At 41.2% G+C, this 20,885-nt stretch overlaps 1 long non-coding RNA gene across 5 annotated transcripts in view; it reads right to left on the bottom strand.

Annotated features, from left to right (window-relative positions):
* Positions 1-792: 792 nt before the first annotated feature.
* The window catches only part of LOC307185615, a 114,447-nt gene continuing 94,354 nt past the window's right edge, over positions 793-20,885 (bottom strand). For 4 of the 5 annotated variants that reach the window (XR_013828116.1, XR_013828117.1, XR_013828118.1 and 1 more), the window contains one exon: positions 15,729-20,680. This is a non-coding gene — a long non-coding RNA (uncharacterized lncRNA). Of the gene's footprint in view, positions 5,934-15,728; positions 20,681-20,885 lie in introns of those variants that run through there. The other variant, XR_013828115.1, reaches the window with a different exon arrangement.

Here is a 20,885-nt window from a genome sequence, read left to right on the forward strand (position 1 = left end):
CCAGAACCATAAAACTACTATTAGCTTTAATATAGAATTTCCTTTTTTGGTCATTTATCTTAAAGAAATACCTTAAGATACAGAAATATAGAAAAACCTCTGTTCATAGAAATAGTTAAGACAATACTATATATAAAGTTTTAAATGGAAACTAATTAAGTATGCAATAATAAAAGACAACTTAAGTATAATATTGTTGTATATACACTCAATGAAATAAAAAGTGACCATAAAATCATGATTATTGAAGTATACAGAAGTATGAAGTACTTCTGAAGTAAGTATGAAATACTCCTGCCCCCCCAAAACAAGTTGTTGAACTTTAATCAAGCTTTTAGACAAAATTTCCAATTTACAGGAAATACCAGTTGTGAGGAACAACTTAAACTGTCCATACGTAGGCAATCCAGAATTATCAAAAATTGACCCAATTTCTTCAATAATTCAGTGATCCTGGAGTAAGCAGGGTAAAGGTTCATCTTCTAGAGCCCAATGTCCAACAGAACTCTCTGCAATGATGGAAATGTTCTCATATGGCAATCGCTAGACGTGTGTAACTACTGAGCACTTGAAATGTGGCCAGTGTGACTTATGATCTGAATGTCTTAATGTCAGTTAATGTTAATTAATTTAAAATTTAAAAGCCACTTGTGGTCAGTGGCTACCATTTTGGATGACACAGTTTTAGATTAAAAACATTTAAGAGACACACAACCATATGCAATGTGTGGATTTTATTGGATTCTGAAAGCTACAAACCAATTTAGAATGACCTATCTGAGTCTTTGGGGGAAATTTGAATATGGCCTGAATTAGATGTTAGTTTTGTTCATTTTGATAAAGGTATTGTGGTTACGGTGACGTGGAAAATTATTTGGGAGACCCATGTTGAAATGTTTATGGATGAAATGGCAAAATATCACAATGTCTGGGATTTGCTTTAAGATGCTTCCACCAGAGAGAGAGAAAAGAGAGAGATGAAGCAATTGTGACAAAATGTGGATAATTGTTTAATCTGGGTGAGAGGTGTGCAGGGTTAATTATATTTTCCTCTTCTGTGTGTGTGTGTGTGCTTGAAATACTTTCAAAATAACAATTTCTAAAACACATAATTACATGGAAAATTCTTATAAATAATATTAAATGAAAAGACAGAATACAAACTCGCCCATTCAGTTGATGTTGCAAGTAATCTATTAAGATATTCAGATTTACAAATGATTTTACTTCTATTTACTTCTATGATTTTACTTCTATTTAATCTATTAAGATATTCAGATTTACAAATGATTTTACTTCTATTTCAGTGAAGAGGTAGAATATAGTCAACATATTAGGAAATGCTTATAGGAATATTTAGAACATGGTTAAGCAAACGTCCATTAAGAATGGCAGGAAAGAGTAGTTTGCGAGTCACTGTTACTAACACATACACAAACCCGTACATGCTCATACACAAAAGAGGCTGGATGGAAATACACCATATAGTTTATTCCACAGTGGTGGTTTTGTTCACGTGATTGAACTGAGTAAAGAACAGAAAAATTTTTGGATCATGGTTCTGTTACTTTTAAAATGAGATTAAAGCCACATTCAAAATAAACTTTTTAAAAAGTAAGATCTATGGTTTACTACATGGAATTATTCTTAATAGCCCCAAAACCTTTTTCTGCCAAGACTCAAATCCATGCCTCCACACTTCACTGTCTTTTAAGTGTTTTCAGTGGCATGTAAATAGAATAAAATAAAGACATTCACAAACATTTGCAACTGTAATGTGAAGAGAAAATTTAATGTAATGTGAAGAGAAAGGGGCAATTTATTCTGCCTTAGAAGTGGAATAAATTTCTCCCTTCTTCTGACTTCAACAATAATATTTAGTATTATTTAATAATTAACTAACCGTCATTTTTAATATTTGCATTTATATAGCATATAATATACTGAACACAGTGAGGTGCTGTTTTAAGCACTTTATTTATTATTTATAGTAACTCTCACGACAACCCTTTCCGTAATGGGATATTACTGGCCCCATTTTGAAGCCGTTGACACAGAGCTTTAGAGACACAGAGAAGTTAAGTAGCAAGTAAGTAGTGGAACCAAGATTTAAACCCAAGATTTCTGCTCCAGAGTCCATCCTTTTAAACACTGTACCACGTGAGCTCAGGAAAGAGCTCTACTGCCTTTTTTCATTTACAAGGAGAATCAAATATCTTTGTCTCTCACTGCAACCCACCCTCCCCTTTGCAAGCCAGGGAGCTAAGGACCTTCTGGCATCTTATGAAAAGCAAAGGTAGTGGAGTCAAAGAGACATTAGCTTGCTATTATCCAACTTACATCTGAATCAAATTCCCTCTCAGCGCTTGTAACTAAACTTCCCCTTCATGGGTGATCATTCTCATATTCTCACCCTCAATGAGCCCAGGCTGTCCTTGACAGGTCAGTTCAGGTGATGCAACAGAGCAGACCAGCTTCTTGAATATGCTGGTTGCAGTGGTTTGTTTAGAAATAAAGTACTAATTTCAAACCTGGTCATGCAATAGATATTTCGCATGTGGTGATTTTATAAGAACACCTTAAGTCAACCTCACTGAGAAGAAAGGTTTTTGGCTGACTCTGTTTTCTCAATAACTGAAGTTCAGTCCTTGAAGGAGACCCAATTCTTTTAGGTACATCTTTTTAAAGGATAGGAAGCAGAACACTGCCTTGTTAGACAAAGTATGTGGAATATACTACAATCTTATCTTATTACTGAGGTCATTTTATAACAAAATATGCAGCATTGCAGCATATTACCAATTCTTGGATTAGAGAGACACACGGGGTATTTCAGCCCTACCTTGCATGGTCTTGGGCAGTTGTGTTTTTGAGTTCCCATACCTGTCTCTTGTCACAGTTTTCTGGTGTCCTCAATGGAGCTTATCAATCGACATTCTTACTGTTCTTTCCCTAGCAGTCATCCCTCACCTTCTAACTTCCAGCTTCTAATTTGCTGTGGTTTTGAAAACCATTGATGTCACAAGCATGAATCTGTGAATGTACTAATGTACTAGTGAATTTATGAATGTGTGTATACATATCTCTTTCTACAAAGGATTTGTGACAGCTTTTTTAAATTATGCAATGAAAAATGTAATGATTTTTGAGGGAATTTGAACAAAAGGAAAATAAGAATAGGCAAATAATAAAGCCAAGAGTCAGTAACATGCACAGATTGCCTTACAGTTGCTGGCACTAGGTAGCAAGTAGAGTTCTAAGCTTCCTGCAAGCAAAAGCAAGGATGGAAAGGTGATCAATTAGTTACAGGTTTACAACCATCAGAAAGTAAAAACAAGCCAGCTATATTAAAAAAATGCTACCACTCTTTTTTTTTTTTTTTTTGCGGTACGTGGGCCTCTCACTGTTGTGGCCTCTCCCGTTGCGGAGCACAGGCTCCGGACGCGCAGGCTCAGCGGCCATGGCTCACGGGCCCAGCCGCTCTGCAGCATGTGGGATCTTCCCGGACCGGGGCACGAACCCGTGTCCCCTGCATCGGCAGGCAGACTCTCAACCACTGCGCCACCAGGGAAGCCCAAAAAAATGCTACCACTCTTGACATGAAGACCGAAGAGAATTTTTCTCATGGTGTTCATAATAAGGATGATGTAAGATAGAATAGATACCATCTTCAATGGTATTCTGACAGTTGCTAGTATAATACATTTCAAAAAGTGTTTCTTTTAAAAAGCCCTTAATATACGCCAAAAGCAAATACCCAAGCAAAAAACCGTGTCAAGTAAGAGTGAAAGCAATTGGACTAAGCAACTATGAGATTCTTAGTTAGGAACAGGCAAAAATTTTAATATGTGAACTTTATGGTAACTATTTTCCTTGATCAAACATTGCGGGCACCTGCTTCCTGATTGATGGCCATGTTCCAGGTACATAGGTTTATAAACATTTATACATGTTTTATGGGGAAATCTATTTCTTTTAGGTACTATCTAGTTAGAAACCATTAAATACCCCCGGGCATTAGATTTAGTTAATTCTTAATTCCAGCCTTGCTGCTATCTTCATTCTATTTAAAGGGACAAAGAAGTCTTATTTGAACCCTCTTTACCGTCGTCAGCTTCCAAATGTTCAATAAAAAGATAAGATTGCCAGATTTTTAAAGAAAATTTCTAAACGTGTAAATTAGCAAGGTGAATTGAATAGACATACTCTCACACACTAACTAAAAGATATTCTTTCATTTTGAATCCTTCTCTGAAGTGAATTTAATCAAAGTTTATTCAGTGATTTTCAAAGCAAATCCACCAGCCCACTTTACTTTCCATTTAGGTCCCTAACAACAGGATTTGAGGACTGTTCCTTACTTTAATTCTTTACTTGTGCAGTGCCTACTGTATGTAGAGAATGTTTGCAAGTTTGGACTCTGAACAACACAATGAATTCCCTATACCATACCACAACACAATTGCTCAGCTATCAAGTAAAGCTTTTTTATCCTGCTGAGTTCAAAGTTCAAAATTTATTTCTTAGCTTAATGCAAGGCTAGTGCAAGTGTGTTTAATATATTCATTCTAAATGCCATCAGAGGACGGTGGTGTCAACATTTTGGCTTTGTTTGGACAGCTTTTGTGCAAGTGCAAACACTGAGTGTATGAAATCTAATGAGATTAGGCGCTTACTGCAAAATTAAAGGCAGGCGACTAGACTTCAAAGATATTACCGCAGCGCAAATTCCTTACTATATTTCTTAGGCCATTTCAGCAAACTAAAGTTTGAGAATCACCTTTACCAAAAGATTTTCTTCATAGCAACCCTTTAATAGAACATTTGATAGTAAATACCTCCTAAAGGGTACATGATTTTTTTTTTAGCTTTTTTTTTTTAACCCTCATTAAAAAGCACTACAGTTAAGGTGGATGAAATTGAATCAAGACAAGTAAGAATTAACCAAAAGCTCTTTTACAGACCCAGAACTAAACATAACTCCTTTAAAAGCTGTGGATTTTGAGTGTGGTTTTGTTAGGTTTTGTTTTTGCAGAAATATAGAAAACAGCAAAAGAAATTTGACCCCATCACGTGATAATGAATCTTCTCATTTTTTTCAGCATAATTTACATTTTAAAAGGGCTTACTATGTCCCATGCACTGTTCTAAGTGATTTGTATGTATTAAATTAATTCAGCCACTACCTTATGAGACTGTTAATATTATTAGTCTCAATTTACAGATTAGAAAACTGAAGCTTACTGAAATTTAACTGTGGTTTATTATGCTAAAATAATAGACCCAGGGTAGAGTAGTAGACCTATGCTGAAACACTGAGCAAGAAAGAACCTTGCATCTAATCACAAGTATTTTTAACTTCGAACAAGAGATACAAAGGGCCCTCCAAAAAAGTGACAAGAAACAAACCCATATTACCCAAGAATCAGCGCTCCTGGACATAAATCAGGTTATACAAAGGGGTGTGCAAACTTCCTTATGGCATTCCAGGGATAACGTGGTTAGGAAGAAGAAAAAAACCAGAGAACAGCTATAAGCCTTCTTGCTTGCAGGGGAAACAGAGGAGGAACAGAGAGACAGATGAAAGAGAGTTCTGCTGCTACCCGTGTCTCCAATGTAACAAACCACCAAGCATCCAGAACTGCAATGGGAGTAAGAGGCTGGCTGGAGGAAATGAAGGTTGGGAGAAAGCAATAACTTCAGTTTCGGGACATAACTATTAGGTTGAATCATATAAAATAGTTCTTTGACCGTTTTTCATCTACTTTGGTTGCGTGGTACAACCAAAGGTTTTGAGAGATCCAAATGGCGAGGTTTCCGATAACAGTGTATTACTCTGGATATATGTCTGTTCCAGTAAGAGCTGCATATATGGATTTATGAGTCACCGAGACATGGCAGATGACTTGAAGCCGTGTCAGACGTTGTATTTCCTAGGGTAGAAAACAAAGAGGATGGCCAGGGATACTCACAGTTTGAAGAGAGAAAGAAATCAGTAACATGTGAGGATAAATAAGAAACTCTGCCATCACTAATGTTAGGCCAGAAGTGATTAACATTTCGAAAGGTAAAATCAGAAGCAAAAACTTTGGGCACAGACAAAAGATGACGATGGTATAAGGGATTTCTGTCAAATGGCAGATTGTAAGGGCTGGGGGTATGAAGGGTGGATAGTAGGGAAATATGTAGGTATAAAATGTATACATGCATTCCATGAGCTTACTCTTAGGAGGGAGATAAATATGCTTTTTTCTTTCTTAATGAGATGACATTATAAATAAGAAAGTGTGGAGATTGCTTGGTACTTTCTCGAAGACAAAAGAGACCCAGGTATTTTTTTTTTTTTTTTTGCGGTACGCGTGCCTCTCACTGTTGTGGCCTCTCCCGTTGCAGAGCACAGGCTCCAGACACGCAGGCTCAGCGACCATGGCTCACGGGCCCAGCCGCTCCGCGGCATGTGGGATCTTCCCGGACCGGGGCACGAACCCGTGTCCCCTGCATCGGCAGACGGACTCTCAGCCACTGCGCCACCAGGGAAGCCCGACAGTGGTATTTTAAAACATAATACCAGACGCCCATTAAACTACAACTCCCAGCCCCCAGAAGGCAGAGGCAACATATCCTGTCACCTCCATGTGAAACAATCATGTTCTTACCTGGACAGGAAAACACATTCTTCACCTCTAGGCCCACCAAAACATCAAATATTTAATTATTTCACAGCTCTCTACTGCAGCTTCTCAGATGATGTTCAAATACCTCATAAGACTGAACTAGCAGCTGGGAGACATAACTGAGGAAGCAATGACCCTCCAGCCAGGAGATGAGAATGATCAAGCTCAAGATGCCAGGCCCTATAGGTGCACATCTAGTTACAGAATCCAAGGTCATTGCAAAAGGACTGTTGCATTTTAACTTGAAAAAAAAATGGATGAGTGGATTCTGCCCAGTTTGCCTGAAAACAAAGCACCTGCCCCCAAATGAAGAAGTACCCCACAAAGATAAAGTTCTCTTTTCTTCCAATGAGAACAAAGAATTGTAACTCTACCATATTTTTGGTATATCCTTATAGCAACACTATATTTAAGTGTAACCGGATTACACCTAAAGACTGTTAAAGGTTAACTGTCATCAACCAGAAAACTATTATTATTCTTGTTGTTTCCCACCTTTGAGCTCCCCCAATAGCTTAGGCTGGCTGAAATGTCCAATACTGCAACAATTTCTTTCAAGAATTCCAAAGCCTTTTTAAAACCAGAGGTTATTTTTTCTTCTCATTAGCAGAAGGGAAATCCTGTCCTTTAGTCAAAACCACAGAAAAGTATTTGGTGGATCACCATGAAACACAAGAAAAAAAAATGTAATGATTTCTCATCTTCAGAAATTACTTAGCATTTTGCTTACAGTTCAACTCAGAGAGAATTCTTTGCAGAAGAGCATAGGACAAGAGGTATATTTTCTCAGATTAACAGATGGAGGGGTGGGGGGGGGATGCATACCACTCGTGTGTGTGTGTGTGTGTGTGTGTGTGTGTGTGTGTGTGTGTGTGTGTGTGTGTGATTTAAAGGAAGTCTCACTTTCACAGGAAAACCACCCGCGGTACTAATGATGATGACTCTGACCCACCAGGTTGGCAGCTGGGTGCCGATTCCTGGGAAACCAGTCTCTGTGGTTCACCTCACTCTCTGATAATGACAGGCCCTTGCCTTACTCTCAACCCTGAGAAAGAAAAAAGTCAACACTCTAAAAATAAGAAGAAAGAAAAGGGGAGTGAAGTTCTTGCCAATGCTAGTAACCAGGAGGTCTAGAAAGAGGCCACTGGATACCCTGCTATTTATTGCCCATTTCCACCCATAGGAAGCTGAGCTGAGAGCTTGCCAAAGGGAAAGAAAAAATGAAAATGTTCTCCATCCTTCCTGTTTACATTAATAGAACAGAGTCACGTACAGCATTCCAGCTCTATTATTTTCCCCTTCTACACAGAGCAGCTTTTTTAGGTCAAAGTTTTTAAGAAAAAAAAAGTTAAATAATATCTTCAAGTTTTAAAACCCTACCTTTCCTGTATCTTATACTTTCTTCTATTACTCAGTTGAATTTATAGAAATAAAAGGTTGCTTTCATCACCTTATCTAAGGGGCCATGTTTGCTTATTTTAATGAATATAAGTTAAACAATTAGAAGTTCCCCGAGTCCACTGTTCCAGAGTGAACCAGCTAGTTAATGAAACTGAGTTTACACTTTTAAAGAAACTTCTTCCCAAAGGAAAAATAAGGTCAAATTCCTAGGATAAGAAACCATAAGAAATGTAACTTTACTGCCCAAGCCAGGGGTTTGAGGAAAGCTCAACCCAATTCCCTAAATCATTATAGCTTTAAAACAAAGAAAGTAAACACTGTTACTGATGCACAATTATTTGTAGAAATTTATAAATTATAAATTTCTGAGTAGAAATTTTACCACATGGAAGGATTCCCCTAAAAACAAAAGAATTTGACTTATTATAGACTGTAAAGCCTACAGAGAGATGGAGTGCTATCATGGGGGGCTTCCCAAAACTTTTTGTATATACAGTATAATTTCCCCCAGAGTCTCAGGGCTCAGCCTTGCAGCCTTTTAGTCAGGTGCTGCACAGCATCTAGATCCTTGCTTCTAGAGGCTTTCACCACCCTGTTCCCTCAGCCTGGGTAGACCTTTCCTTCCCCCTTACCACTCCCTTGGCTTCTCCAACCCCTCTTGTCACTTCCTCAGAAAATTCTCCTTTGCCTCTCAGACTATATTAAATCCCAGGCTGCCCTGCCCTCACCTCCCTCCACCCCCCGCCATTCTTTGCTCTCATGCACTCTCACTTAGGGTCCAGAGCCCTTAAAACATTTGTGATAAATTAGTTCTTTGTGTAATCATGTAGTTAATGGCTATGTAATTTTTATGTAACGCCTGCCTTCTGCTCTTAATAAGCTCCCACGCAGCAGGGGCTGTATCTTGCTTGGTTACTGCTTGAGCATAATAGAGACACTCAGTGAAGTGTTCTGAATGAGGGACTGAAGTTTTGAGCAAAATATTCATTACGATTCTATCAACTCCGTATCCTTTTCAATTTTCCGGAAGCCCTAGAGAATAGGGTTGGGAATACTTCATCAGAAATCATCCTGTCTGAAGCAATAACATGAAAAAAGGAAAACAGGGCTTCCCTGGTGGTGCAGTGGTTGAGAGTCCGCCTGCCGATGCAGGGAACACGGGTTCGTGCCCCGGTCCGGGAAGATCCCACATGCCGCAGAGCGGCTGGGCCCGTGAGCCATGGCCGCTGAGCCTGCGCATCCGGTGCCTGTGCTCCGCAACGGGAGAGGCCACAACAGTGAGAGGCCCGCGTACGGCAAAAAGAAAAAGAAAAAAGGAAAACAGTCCATGAATCTCTGACCTGTGGAAAAAAAGGATGGCCAATAAAATAAACCTTCCTGAACAGAGGGCCACTGATTGGGATGGATGATAAAGCTACAAATGCAAGTTGGGGGTGGGAGGGTCAGATTATGGAGAGTTAAATTCAGGCTTGAATGTAAACAAGCAAAAGTGTCTGCATAATAAAGTGACATGATAAAGTTGTGAGGTTTTTCCAGAGGTCAAATACAATATTGACTCAAGGGGTAGAGATTAAAGGCAGCAACCCATTAGGAAACTAAAATAGTCTAAGTTTGAGGCAAATAAGAACCTCAGTGATGGTGGCAGGTGTGGAAATGGGAAATAAAGACTGGATTATGAGAGATCATGAAAGAAAGACTGATAAGACCTGGTGAGGGAAGAGGGTGCAAAGTTCCTAGAGACATCAAGCCTGGGTGCCAGGGAGTGGGGATCCAGCACACAGAGGTCTTCCCTCCGTTCTCAACTCCCTGGGTAACCTTGAACAAGTCATTTAACCTCTTCAGCCTCATCTAATTAATGAAAAGGTTGGACTAGATGATCAGCAACATTTCACATTCTCTGAAATCAGCTATTCACGGAAACCAGGGGACAGCAAGGGTCCTGGGCTGGGAAACAAAAGATTTGTGTTTCACCTTAGCTATGTTGAGCCCAAGGTAAAGTGAGACAGCCAGAAAAAGATCTCCATCAGGCAGCTGGGAATACAGGACAGATGAGCCCGGAAGGAAAGCAGGCTGGAGACACCGAGTTAAGAGTCAGGCGCCTCAAGTTTTAGTTGAGGTGATGGGAGTGAAGAAAGCCGCAGAGGAAGATTTTGAAGAGACAGCAGAAAGTACCCAGCTCAGACCCTCTCTAGTCCTAGGAACCTCAATCTCAGGTCACTTGTGGCCATAAGTCTCTCCCGGGGGTTAAAGGGTTCATTTCTGCTCCAGGAATGGAAAGGTCAGGACAGGTCTTCTGAGCCCACTGTACACTTGGACCTGGTTTAATTCAGACAGGTAGTCAACTGTAACCCCTAAGTAAGGTGGGGTAGGGGGAAGAGGTAAGAGCTTGCACACCCTATTGGTCCTGTAGCAAGTGGAGAATCCCTGAAGTTGTGTTGCCAACGCAAAAGGGCTCTGTGGCCTTCAGTGCTCTCCACCAAAAAGCCAGTGAGCCATTGCGCCTTCTCGCTCCTGATGCCCCTGCCTGGGACCACTTCAGAGTGACCCAGCGGCACACCCGACCGTGGGGGAACAGCGGTGCGCGCACAGCATTCCCGCAATGCCGAAGGGGCAGTTCTGGGAAGAGAATCCTGGTCCTCTGCCTTTCAATCCAATTCTCTTTTCCAGTAATCATCCCGCCTATTAAAAGCATATGTGCTACACCTTAAAATTCCCATTGCCCTTAGCTGTGAATAGGGTTTCATTGTCCGCTGCCATCCTACCAGAGAGGGAGCATTGTGCACTTTGACAAAACTCGCACCCTCGAGCAGCTGAGGGCTCAGTTGCCTCCAGTGATCCGCAGGCAGGCGATCATTGCCAAGGGCATGCTTGTATATTGGTTCTCCTTGAATTGAATATAGGAATATTGTTGCTATGTGGCCCGAGCCAAACAGTCCAAGTCACCTGACATCCTCCGTCCAACATTTAGGAGTCATCAAACTTAATTTCCCCTTTGTGCAATAAAACACCAAGAGGAAGTTTTAATAGATTGTATTATGTAACGGTTCTATAAAAATAGCAGGCCAGCACTGGAGCACTTCCTTCCTGGGGCCCAGTAACCTATGCTGAAAGGATACACACTGGTTGCCCAGGCAACCATGAGAGATGACACTAGGGAAAAAAACAGCAACAAAAGGACCATTTTTTGGCTCAGTCAAATGAGGTCTGGCTTCAAGCTTGTGATACAGTGAATACAGACAGCCCAGCACAGAGAGAGGGAACCAGTTAACAATTCTACTCAGGCACCAGTAGCCTTGCAAAGCGGCCCCTGCTTTCATTTTTTCTTTTTTTTTTTTTTTCCCTCTTGTTTCTTTAAAGAGGAAAAAAAAAAAAAAGCCTTCCCCTAGTAATTTTTTTTTTAACTTAAAAAAGCAAAATCTTTGAGTGGAGTTGAATTGTAGCAATCAGTAAACAATGATTATACTATTTTTTCTTTCTCTTCCCAGGGGCTTAAAAAATAATTCCAATGACATGCAATTGTCTTTTCTCCTAGATTCTTGGGGATTTGATCATGAAGGAAACAACTAGTTTAGTGGCAGTAACCCTTATAAACAACCTCTAAATAAAAAAATAAATCAAGGACACTCAAGGAATAATGCATGATAAAAGTGCGAACCATTTCTGGAATCCCTCTTCACAGTAGACATCAAAGGACTGTTTTAACAGACTGTAATCTCCTCTCTCCTGCTGTACTGAATTAGAACCCCTACATTTTATTAGCATCATTATCATCATCATGATTGCCTCGAAAAATGGACTGCCGTTTTCATTTCAGAAAATTGATTTTCCCAATATAATGAGACTAGTGGCAGAAGGTTCGTAAACTCCTGACATGCACCTAAACGTTTTTCCTCTTACACGGAGGAAATGGACCCTGAGGGATTTACAAACATGATTTGGAACCTCTGGAAAATAAAACCAAGGATGAATCAAATGGGATTAAGTTCAGATTTCTAATATAAAGCAACATCAATAGTTCTTTCAGAATGATTCTTGAAATCAGTGCTCATAAATATGTAATGCACTTTTTATCCAAAAGACCTGTTTAAATCCTCATATAGTAAATGATTTATTTCAAGATTAGGCACTCAGCACAAAGCAGGCACCCTCTGATCAAGTGGGAATAAAAATCTGTGAAAGCGAGTGGTAAAGCATTATGTAAATGTAAACGGCTGTGATGATGATTATCCTGTGAACTGGTATGTTTGAAGGAAGAAAACCAAAAAAAAAAAAAAAAAACCAGCTATGTATTCTTCAGAAAAATATTCACTATCTGTCCTTTCTTTTCAGGCTCTGTTCCTACCTCTTGCTGCCTTTCGTCCATTAATTCAAACCCTTGCAGCACCTTTTAATCATCTGCCTATTGGCAATTAACTAATTTTAAGACTGTCTTTACAAACCAAAGGGAAATGGAGATTTAGAAATTATTCACTTATTTTTATCAGTGTATGTTGCCAAACTGGAGATTTTTGTCTCCGAAGGGTAGGATTTGAGGCAAAATTCCAATCCTTCCCCATAAAGTTGGTTGAATCATCTCTATTTACTACATCTGGGCTCTCCTCAGGATGGATTTAGAGACAGATTAATCTTTAAACATCAGATGCTGTTGAAACACAAAACAGCCTTTATTATCAAAGTTGCAAACTTCAGGCTTAAGTCTTTTAAGACCCGAGACCCTGTATCTTTGGAGAAAACATATGCAGAATGCATGTGCCTTAAGTTACTTAGCCTTATTTTCCTTTTGTGCTAAGGGTTTTGAAATCAACAGGATTAAGTTGCAGATAGTTGGGTTTTATCCAGATCTTTATTTCTGACTCTAAAAAAGGATTGAAGAAGGCTTTGATGAAATGGACATAGAGTTAGCATTCAATAGGGGCTCAACTCCAGGGGAGAAGCCTGACTTCGAGGAAACAGAACAGTATATGTTGCTTGATTTTCTGGTCCGTGATTTCAATTCACTGATGCTTAAGCACATGCCACAAAATAAAGTGTACAGGAGTTACAAATCTTGGTATATGCCGTTAAATCCATAAATCCTTTTCAGTTATTGAAGAAATACTAAATAACATGAAGCTAGGATAAGTATTTCCCAAGCTTCAGGTTTTCAATTTAGCGTCTCCTCTGATTGCTTCCTGAATGGACTACGTCAACATGAATAATGATGTTAATCATATGGCCATTCCTTTCAGAGGTTACAGAATCTACAGTACTCTGCGTGTATTTATCTAGGAGGAAAAGGACATCATAAAGTATGAGATAAAGCGCTAGTGTTCATTGAAGCTTGCTGTACGCAAGGCTGTTCTGCCTTGTAGGAGTTTACAGTGTAGATTTGGGTTTGGCACATAAACTTATACAAAGATAACTTCCACTACTAGGCACTCGGTAAGCCCTAAAGAAGTACTACAGCTAACAAATGCCAGAGGAGCTTTTCGGGTAACAGAGATCTCTGTGGGCTGGACGGGCCAGGGAAGGCTGAGAAAAAGATAGAATCTAAGCAAATAAAGAGTCGTGAGAATGGGAAAGGACAACATACTAACAAAGGGGCCCAGATACTCACACTCATGGCATACTCAAAGCACTATGGGGAGACAGAAGGTGTGGAGGTGAAAATACAGGCCTTGAGGGAGAGAAAGGCAGGAAATAGCATTAGTTGAGTTTATAGGAAAGAAAACGTAGACCATTCACCATGTAATACTGAGCTCCAAGGAAACTGAGAAATCATTTTCATGTAATTTGGGGCAAGAGTCTTAACCTGTGCTTGCCTCAGTTTCCTTGTCTAGAAGACGGAGTTAATAACAGTCATAATGACACTATCTTATAATGCATTAAACAAACATTGGTTGTCATCTTACCCAGGCCCCTCAGCTTACATTTTCATTTCATTTCATATACCATTTCTGTGTTGATTTAATCAGTCTCAACGTGCGATGTCTACGCAGTGAGGCTAGTACCCCCGAATCCAGCCCACAACGTGTCCTCTTTGAGAGGAATTGAAGGCAGTAAATTCTCCCCACTGGCCGGGAGGAGAGAAGAGGCCCTGAGAGAACAGGGATCCAGTTTCCCAAAAAGGTCACACCATTTACCCACTGAGGTTCTGATCCAAGGGTGGCCATGGGAGAAAAGCATCATGGCGTCAGGTCAGAGGGAACGCCCACCAGCACCTCGTCTCCCCGCGGCCAGCCAGCTCCCTGACTTACAGTTTGAGGTTGCTGATCAAATAGACCAAAGGCAGTGGATGCCTGGAACACGGACTCCCGCGTCTCGGGCTCCTCCAATGGCTCTGACAGCAGTAAAGTTACTCATTTTCCAACCTTGGCACCCTGTCAAGGGCCCCCAACAAGAGAGGAGACGCCCCTTTGCCCATTTCTTTCAGAGCATCTTGATTTTTTAGTAATGCCTCTCTCATCCCTGGAGCACATCAAGCCACAGACTCATGGAACCGCTTCCTTGCAACCCACTTCTTTTTGTTTACTTAAAGATTGTTTTCGTGACTTTTAAAAAGCCATGCTTGCATCTGGGATTTGTAATTCTAAGTCAGAGAAAGACAGTTGTTATGTATTGTTTAAAATTTGTTTAATAAAAAGGAATTTCTTTGAAAACATCAGGCCAAGCTTATGATGTAAATTTACTGTCTGTAAATTTACAGTGTAGTGACAGAAACTATAACACAGTATGTTAATTGATCAGTGTTGTAAGAAACATTCACTACAGCAATGAAAGAGTATATGGTGTTTTGTTTAAAAGATATTAACTCAAGATGAGAAATAAGATGTTTTTCTTTGGGGTAATTTTCCCTTTTATGGTTTTTTTTTTCTTTTTGTCCATCTATATTTGCTAACTTTTCCATAACAAATATAAATGTCTTACATAATTAGAAAAGAAAAAGCAAATAAGATGTTGATAATACGACTTCAGACTACCCAGCAGGTGATCTTCAACTGAAAATTAGAAATTAATCCTGGCCTTTGGCAACGGTTCTTTAGAAAAGGAAGTGACATTTCAAAGGAGCACTTCTCTTGATGCACCGAGTCCGCAGTCTAGATTTCCATATGGCTCAAGCAAAAAGACAGCAGGAGACAGTAAGGTCTTTCAGAGACCTCACCTTGGTTCTGCATTACGTAAATGCTACCTAAGACTTTCTTTTTTCTTAATTTATTTGGTTGTACCAAGTCTTAGTTGAAGCACGCAGGCTCCTTGTTGTGGCATGCGAACTCAGTTGCAGCATGCACGTGGGATCTAGTTCCCTGACCAGGGATCGAACCTGGGCCGCCTGCATTGGGAACGTGGAGTCTTAACCACTGCGCCACCAGGGAAGTCATTCTACCTAAGACTTTTCGTCATATAAAAGCAAATCCTGGGACTTAAAACCTAAAATGCTCCCTAGCATTGGGGAGAAACCACTTGGCATAGTCCTCTATTCAGTGAAACATGTACTGAGGATCTATGCTGATCATTGTAGGGAAAGGAGGGCAGAAAACACAGCCCTCATTCTGAAACCAAGGAGGCTATGTCATAGAAGGGCAGATAAAACATGAACTGTACCATGAGAAAATGGCCCCATGACACAAGGTAAGACCATGATTAGTGCCATTCCCAGATGACTCTGGGCCTCGTTCTTCTGAGCACTTGGTGGGATTGTTCCTCCCTGCCTCTTTGAAGTTAGCTGGGGCATGAGATTTGCTTTGGCTATTGAAATGCATATCACTTCTGAGCAGCAGCTCTAAGAACTAATGCACAACTCACTCCATCCCCTTCCTCTTGCCACATTGACTGTGCTATTCCAGTTAGTGACAGTTCCAGCAATATGAACATTCAAGGTCCCTGAATGTGAACATTGTAGAGCAGAGTTCCTGCCAGCCTGATATGGACACGGAGTGTGAGCAAGAAATAAAATTTTGTGGTTTTAAAACACTAAGATTGGGCTTCCCCGGTGGCACAGTGGTTAAGGATCTGCCTGCCGATGCAGGGGACATGGGTTCGAGCCCTGGTCTGGGAAGATCCCACATTACGTGGAGCATCGAAGCCCATGCGCCACAACTACTGAGCCTGCGTTCTAGAGCCCGTGCTCTAGAGCTCGCGAGCCACAAGTACTGAGACCTCGTGCCACAACTACTGAGCCCTCGTGCCACAACTACTGAAGCCCGCACGCCTAGAGCCCGGCTCCGCAACAAGAGAGGCCACCGCAATAAGAAACCTGTGCACTGCAGCGAAGAGTAGCCCCCACTCGCCGCAAGTAGAGAAAGCCTGCGCGTAGCAACAAAGACGCAACTCAGCCAAAAACAAATAAATTTTTTTTTAAAAAAACAAAAGACACTAAGATTTGGGTTTGGTTTTTCCGGTAAAATAACCTCACTCCTCCTGATTAATGCACAGTTAATTGTCACACCAATTCTGTTAGTTACTCTTATTATCTCCATGTTACAACTTTAGGAACTGAGCCATAAAGAAAAGAAGCTTCCCCATGGGAGGTCAAATGGGGATGGTTCCGAACCATAACCCATTTCATATTTAAGGAAACTGAGCCTTATATATTAAATGGGCTGCCAAAGGTCACACAGACAATAAGTAAAAGGGTCATAGTCAAACCGGTTCTCTTCTCAGTGCCTCAAAGTAAGTGGTAAGGGCCAAATGATTGGTTTAACAAGAGGTGGCCTAAGTAAGAAAGACCTCTAGACCTCAGAAATACGGCAGCTTTAGAAAAGAACTAGGATCTGAACTGGAGTCAGAATGGTCAAGTTTATTAAGCAGTGAACAGGCAGGAGAAACAGCGTCACGCCCAGGTAGAGATGTAGGGAGACCACTTGGCAACACTGGATCCAGGTCCCGATATAGGGGTGGTGGTAGAGGATTCTGAAAAGGCAATCTGGAGACAGATTATATAAATCCTTCAATGCCGTCCTTAGGAGTTTTGACCTATTTGCTGGCAACCGGGAGACACTGGATGACTTAAGGGAAGTGGTGGTTCAGTATATTAATTTACCAGTTAACCATTCAAGTGATACGTTTGAAGGGCCTGAATAGCATTTTAGCTTTTGCAATAGAGAGGAGAAGATCAATCTAATATACTTCATGAAGGAGGAATCCCAGGACCAGGCTAGTTGACTGATTAGAGGAGAGGCAGATGGGAATGAGTATGTAAATATCTGTGTTGAGTGGAATGCTGCTTTATAATTGCACCCATGGGGAATTTACTTAAATATCTAAGGCTATAAATTTACCAGATTCATCTATTTCACTAGCAGCTCAGACCTAGGAATTCTAGAAAAACAGACTGTAGGCATGGGTTTTCATGAAAGATTGGCTTGCCACTTACTACTTGTGTGACCTGGGAAACTTGGTTAAAGTTTTATAGATCTCAGTTACTGCATCTTTAAAATAGACGTAGTAAGACCACCTCAAGGGATTAAATACACAAGTACATATAAGGACCCTGCAAGGTTCCTGGTTCATAGCAGGCAACCAATAAACATCAGTTTCTTTCATTAGCATTCCAAACTAGATGGAGGTCCATACTGTTATCCAACATTGTTTAATACTCCCTAAGAACCCACAATGTGGATTTTATAAATCTTGACTCAGCTAAACTACTTTGCAAAATTCTACTCATTTTTCTTAACTTATTTTTTTTTCTAAAATCTCTTACTATTAACTTACTATGACTATTTATACTTTAAAAATGGAAAAGTTTAGACATCATGGTAAAGTTGCTCCTTGACAACTTGGTGACATAGAAAGAACTGAATTAAGAACTACAAAAGGTCATTAAGCCTTTCTCCAGTTTAGAGGATATTCCACAACAGACATTGACCATCCTGAGCAGAATGAGGACCTAGAAGAGGCTAGAAGTCCTACAGCTTCCTTCAGCCACACATTCAAGACTAACAATACGGGGCTTCCCTGGTGGCGCAGTGGTTGAGAGTCCGCCTGCCGATGCAGGGCACGCGGGTTCCTGCCCCGGTCCAGGAAGATACCACATGCCGCGGAGTGGCTGGGCCCATGAGCCATGGCCGCTGAGCCTGCGCGTACGGGAGCCTGTGCTCAGCAACGGGAGAGGCCACAACAGTGAGAGGCCCGCGTACCACCAAAAAAAAAAAAAAAAAGACTAACAATACTTCACTGTGAAAGATCAATCTCTTTCCAATATTTATGATAACCTATTACTGCCACCTCTTTCCCCAGCCCTGATGCACATTAAGTTGGGCAGAGAAATGTTTAAAAGAGTGGTGGTCACACCATAGCAAAGGCAGCTAATACTCTGATCCACTACCATATTATCACACACAAAACCTCTTTCCAAGGAAGTGGTGTCTGGGGAAGACAGCCTTTCAACAGGAGAGACATACCTCCTGGAACATACTAAAACGCCTGTGCTAGAGAGTGAGTTCAGGCTTACATGTACTGAACATTAAGTAAATATGCATTGTAAATATCTTGTTTTCCTATGCATTTTATTATTTCTCATAATAACATCAATAAATAGCTGCTATTCATGTTTTAGACACTATTTTTAGCACTTACAAAGTAAACATACTTTTAAATTCTTTGGTATTGTAGGAAGGATTTCCAGAAATTATGCTGACCCTAGCACTGTATGTTGCTCTGTTGTATCAAGTATAACTTTCTCAAAGCCTTGAGAAGTTCTCAGTTTCTAGGGCTACAGCATAAAAGAGCGCCAAGAAATATTACAAGCTTAATTCATTTTTGAGCGATCAGTTGACATGGAGGTAAATAATTTTGCTAACACAATAATTTACAATAATTAAATAAGTTTATAATAATTTTATAACACAAATTCCCTGGCCAAATAAAATAAAATAAATAAATACCTCAAATACCTTTCCATGCCTGAAGTTAAAAAGGCAACCAACTGCTATGGTGCATGCACCCAGAGATTCACTCACTGTGTGCATCTTACATCTTAGAACTGAGCTGCAATCTTGGTGCTGAGCTGCAATCTTGGTGCTGAGCTGCAATCTTAGTGCTGAGCTGCAATCTTGGTGGTGAGCTGCAATCTTAGAGCTGAGCTGCAATCTTAGTGCTGAGCTGCAGTCTTAGAGCTGAGCTGCAATCTTAGAGCTGAGTTGCAATCTTAGAGCTGAGTTGCAGTCTTAGAGCTGAGCTGCAGTCTTAGAGCTGAGCTGCAATCTTGGTGCTGAGCTGCAGTCTTAGTGCTGAGCTGCAATCTTAGTGCTGAGCTGCAGTCTTGGTGCTGAGCTGCAATCTTAGAGCTGAGCTGCACTCTTGGTGCTGAGCTGCAATCTTAGAGCTGAGCTGCAATCTTGGTGCTGAGCTGCAATCTTGGTGGTGAGCTGCAATCTTAGAGCTGAGCTGCAATCTTAGTGCTGAGCTGCAGTCTTAGAGCTGAGCTGCAGTCTTAGAGCTGAGTTGCAGTCTTAGAGCTGAGCTGCAGTCTTAGAGCTGAGCTGCAATCTTGGTGGTGAGCTGCAATCTTAGAGCTGAGCTGTACTCTTGGTGCTGAGCTGCAATCTTGGTGCTGAGCTGCAGTCTTAGAGCTGAACTGCAATCTTGGGGCTGAGCTGCAGTCTTAGAGCTGAGCTGCAATCTTAGAGCTGAGTTGCAGTCTTAGAGCTGAGCTGCAGTCTTAGAGCTGAGCTGCAATCTTGGTGCTGAGCTGCAGTCTTAGAGCTGAGCTGCAATCTTAGAGCTGAGTTGCAGTCTTAGAGCTGAGCTGCAGTCTTAGAGCTGAGCTGCAATCTTGGTGCTGAGCTGCAGTCTTAGAGCTGAGCTGCAGTCTTGGTGCTGAGCTGCAGTCTTAGAGCTGAGCTGCAATCTTGGGGCTGAGCTGCAATCTTGGTGCTGAGCTGCAGTCTTAGTGCTGAGCTGCAATCTTAGTGCTGAGCTGCAATCTTGGTGCTGAGCTGCAATCTTGGTGCTGAGCTGCAATCTTAGAGCTGAGCTGCAATCTTAGTGCTGAGCTGCAATCTTGGTGCTGAGCTGCAATCTTGGTGCTGAGCTGCAGTCTTGGTGCTGAGCTGCACTCTTGGTGCTGAGCTGCAATCTTAGTGCTGAGCTGCACTCTTGGTGCTGAGCTGCAGTCTTACAGCTGAGCTGCAGTCTTGGTGCTGAGCTGCAGTCTTAGAGCTGAGCTGCAATCTTGATGCTGAGTTGCAGTCTTAGAGCTGAGCTGCACTCTTGGTGCTGAGCTGCAGTCTTAGAGCTGAGCTGCAATCTTAGAGCTGAGCTGCAGTCTTAGAGCTGAGCTGCACTCTTAGTGCTGAACTTCAGTCTTAGAGCTGAGCTGCAATCTTGGTGCTGAGCTGCAATCTTAGTGCTGAGCTGCAATCTTGGTGCTCAGCTGCAGTCTTAGAGCTGAGCTGCAATCTTGGTGGTGAGCTGCAATCTTAGAGCTGAGCTGCAATCTTGGTGCTCAGCTGCAATCTTAGTGCTGAGCTGCAATCTTGGTGCTCAGCTGCAGTCTTAGAGCTGAGCTGCAATCTTGGTGGTGAGCTGCAATCTTAGAGCTGAGCTGCAATCTTGGTGCTGAGCTGCAATCTTGGTGCTGAGCTGCAATCTCATCTTTCCTCAGCACAACAACGTTTTCTTCCCTAGACCCCGACGTGTTGAAGAATAAAGAATCAGGTCACCATTTCCTCTGAATACCAAAATTTCACAGCCTAGCCACTCTTGTTCACTGTGGTCCAAAGCACAGTTAGAAATATGCAGCAAATTTTATCAGCATTTCACTCAGACATTAGTCTCCTCACTACTTAAAAGAATGAAACTGTCTTAACCTGGAATTCACATGACAGG

This window comes from Stenella coeruleoalba, assembly GCF_951394435.1.
Source record: "Stenella coeruleoalba genome assembly, chromosome: 4".
Taxonomy (NCBI): Eukaryota; Metazoa; Chordata; class Mammalia; order Artiodactyla; family Delphinidae; genus Stenella; species Stenella coeruleoalba.